Source organism: Anas platyrhynchos, chromosome 1 (genome assembly GCF_047663525.1).
Source record: "Anas platyrhynchos isolate ZD024472 breed Pekin duck chromosome 1, IASCAAS_PekinDuck_T2T, whole genome shotgun sequence".
In the NCBI taxonomy this organism is placed as follows: domain Eukaryota; kingdom Metazoa; phylum Chordata; class Aves; order Anseriformes; family Anatidae; genus Anas; species Anas platyrhynchos.
The window spans coordinates 161096003-161100007 of NC_092587.1; the positions used below are offsets into that span (position 1 = coordinate 161096003).

A 4005-nucleotide genomic window follows, 5' to 3' on the forward strand; every position below is an offset into this window, starting at 1 on the left:
GCCAGTCAACTGGGACCTCCGCTGATAACCAGGACTGTTGATAAATGATAGAAAGCGGCTTGGCCAGCTCCTCCACCAGTTCTCTCAGTATCCTCGGGTGGATTTTCACATGAATCAGTGGAAAACAAGAAATATTTATTCTCCTCTAAATGTTGTTTTGTTTTTACTATAATATTGCTTGTACTTATCACTGACTACAGTAGTAAAAATTTGACAGCAAAAATTATTCATTGTCAACTGTGGTTATTGAATCAGAAATCATCCATACTCCAGAATTCATTCAATTCAAAAAAATATATTCAATATTTTTGCATATGAATAAAATCAAATGAAACAATGACTGAAAAATATTCAACATTATTGTGTCATAACAGTCATAGAGTAGAACAGAAATTAGAATTGTGTTCACTGCAAATTCTGGTTTTAAAAAATATATATACCTTTTATTTGAATAAAACATAAAATATTAAAAATTCACAATGAAATTAAAGTTCTGAGATCATTTCAGACATTTATTGGGGAAAAAATGTTCTGAAAATATCAAATAATTGTTTGATTTTATTTTTAAAATAATAAAAATACAATTATGTATATTTTGCAATTCATGCATTATTTATAATATAATTGTAATGAAGACAACTGCCTACTGTTTACATCTCTTTATAATTCTTCTTGTAGAACATTAGAATTTTGGGAGGATGGTATTTTCAATTTGATGGCGGTGAGTTGGATTTTATTCAGTAAGGATGTTATCCATGGGATAGACTAATTTTTAATGTACTTCAAGAATCATATTCCATATACATAAACATATACATATAAAGGCAGTTATGCTACTGAAATTTAACATATATTATAAACTATATACTAATATGGTATATGTATTATAAACCATATTTGTGTTATTATAAATCGTATGGTTATATAGCCAGCATGGGTTTGTGAAGGGTAGGTCCTGCCTAACTAACCTGATTTCCTTTTATGATAAGATCACCCGTATGGTGGACCAAGGGAAACCAGCTGATGTGATTTTTTTGGACTTCAGCAAGGCTTTTGACACGGTTTCCCATAGGATCCTACTGGACAAAATGTCCAGCATACAGCTAAATAAAAACATCATACGATGGGTGAGCAATTGGCTAACGGGCAGGGCCCAAAGGGTTATGGTGAATGGGGCTGCGTCAGGCTGGTGGGCGGTCACCAGTGGGGTCCCTCAAGGCTCCATTTTAGGGCCGGTACTTTTCAATATTTTTATAAACGATCTGGATGTAGGAATAGAAGGTATTTTGAGCAAGTTTGCTGATGACACCAAACTTGGAGGAGTTGTGGACTCGAATGAGGGTGGAAAGGCCTTGCAGAGGGATCTGGATAGGTTGGAGAGCTGGGCGATCGCCAACCGCATGAAGTTCAATAAGAGCAAGTGCCGGGTCCTGCACCTGGGACGGGGAAACCCTGGCTGCACGTACAGACTGGGCGATGAGACGCTGGAGAGCAGCCTAGAAGAGAGGGATCTGGGGGTCGTGGTAGACAGCAAGTTGAATATGAGCCAGCAGTGTGCCCTGGCAGCCAGGAGGGCCAACCGTGTCCTGGGGTGCATCAAGCACGGCATCGCTAGTAGGTCAAGGGAAGTGATTGTCCCGCTCCACTCTGCGCTGGTGCGGCCTCACCTCGAGTACTGTGTGCAGTTCTGGGCACCACAGTATAAAAAGGACATGAAACTGTTGGAGAGTGTCCAGAGGAGGGCTACGAAGATGGCGAAAGGCCTGGAGGGGAAGACGTACGAGGAACGGCTGAGGGCACTGGGCCTGTTCAGCCTGGAGAAGAGGAGGCTGAGGGGAGACCTCATCGCAGTCTACAACTTCCTCGTAAGGGGGTGTCGAGAGGCAGGAGACCTTTTCTCCATTAACACCAGTGACAGGACCCGCGGGAACGGGGTTAAGCTGAGGCAGGGGAAGTTTAGGCTTGACATTAGGAGGGGGTTCTTCACAGAGAGAGTGGTTGCACACTGGAACAGGCTCCCCAGGGAAGTGGTCACTGCACCGAGCCTGACTGAATTTAAGAAGAGATTGGACTGTGCACTTAGTCACATGGTCTGAACTTTTGGGTAGACCTGTGCGGTGTCAAGAGTTGGACTTGATGATCCTTAAGGGTCCCTTCCAACTCAGGATATTCTATGATTCTATGATTCTATGATATAAACCAGTATATGGTTTATATATATATATATAACCAGTATATGGTTATATATAAACCATGTATTAACATGGTTTATATGATCATAATTTATGTCTTATCATGCTAAGTCAAGTTAGTTATAGTGGAACACAGATAGCATTAATATATTTTTAATGAGACTGGCTTTTTTTTTTTTTTTAATTCAGCTGTTTCTAATTGGAAAAATGTTTTGCTGGGAAATTTTGTTCAACTGTGTTTCATTATTTTCATATTGTAGTTCTGAATATTTTTAATGTTTATTTATAATTTAACTGCCAAAATAAAACATGAAAATTCTGAAAGGTTACTAAGAACAGCTGAAATGTAGTTACATTAACTTTGTGTATGTTTTTCCCATTACTGATGTCATCATACTGTATTTAAGTCAGCTTTCTAGCAAGTAATTCCTGTGACAACACTAATTAAAAAAAAAAAAAAAAAAAAAAAAAAGCAGAAAAGTCATTATGCTAAGCAAATAATCAGACAGTAACAGAGAAAACTATCAAGGGTAGTTAATGCTGCGGGGCAAATCTGTTGCAAAAATTATGCTGTGAAAGAAAAGCATAGTGTCCTGGTTTCAGTTAGCACAGAATTAATTTTCTTCCTAGTAGCTGGTGGAATGCTGTGTTTTGGCTTAGGATGAGAAGAGTGCTGATAACACCCCGATGCTTTAATTGTTGCAGAGCAGTGCTTATACTAAGCCAAGGACATCTCAGCCTTTTGCTCTGTCCTGCCAACGGGCAGGCTGGGGGTGCAGTAAGAGCTGGGAGGGGACAGACCCAGGACAGGTGACCCAAACTAGCCAAAGGGATATTCCATACCATCTGACGTCATGCTAAACAATATATAGGGGTGGCTAGCCGGGGGGAGGGGGCCGGACTGCTCGGGGTTAGGCTGGGCATCGGTCAGCGAGTGGTGAGCAATTGCATTGTGCATCACTTGTTTGTACATATTATTATTACTTTCCTATTATCACCATTGTATTATTATTGTTATTATTTTATTATTATTTTGTTATTATTATTTTCCTGTCTTATTAAACTGTCTTTATCTCAACTCACGGACTTCACTTTCCATTTCTCTCCCCCGTCCCAGAGAGGGAGGGGGGAGGGTGAGCGAACGGCTGCGTGGTGTTTAGCTGCCGGCCGGGTTAAACCACGACAGTCTTTTTGGCGCCCAACGTGGGGCTCGAACCCACGACCCTGAGATTAAGAGTCTCATGCTCTACCGACTGAGCTAGCCGGGCCCAGCTGGGCCGGGTTATGGGCCCAGCACGCTTCCGCTGCGCCTGTTTTCCAAATTGAGTATTATAGTACATTATTTTCCGTATTTGCTCTCTGTCGTGTTGTTTATCCTCTCCGGGCCCTGGTTTCAGATCATTATGGTGCTGTGTGTTGTAGCAATGGCTTATGAGACGATGAAATATGTGGTCATGACTCTAACTTGTTATTTGTATTCAGTAACATCGTCGACTCTGTACTTTGGAAACTGTATCTTGGAAACTATTAGCAATTATACCTATTGTTTTTTTCCATTAGGGAGTCAATCTGTGGAGGGAAAAGGGGAAGATAATTTTTCTTACTTGATTACTCTCCCTTTCTCCTTCACCACCCCTGTATCCTCCTGGATCACTCTGCCTTCTCCCTCAAAATATCTGCCTTCCTCCTTCACCACCCTCTTATCCCCTGAGCTTGTCAAAATAGCTCTCCAAGATATTGAATATTATTGGGATACTCGGAATACCATAGTCTTGTTGTTCTGCCTCATGAATGCACTTCAGATTCTGCTTAA

At 40.9% G+C, this 4005-nt stretch overlaps 1 non-coding gene across 1 annotated transcript; it reads right to left on the reverse strand.

Annotated features, from left to right (window-relative positions):
* Positions 1 to 3387: 3387 nt before the first annotated feature.
* Positions 3388 to 3460, reverse strand: TRNAK-CUU (transfer RNA lysine (anticodon CUU)). The gene has a single exon. It is a non-coding gene; the product is annotated as a tRNA-Lys (tRNA).
* Positions 3461 to 4005: the final 545 nt, after the last annotated feature.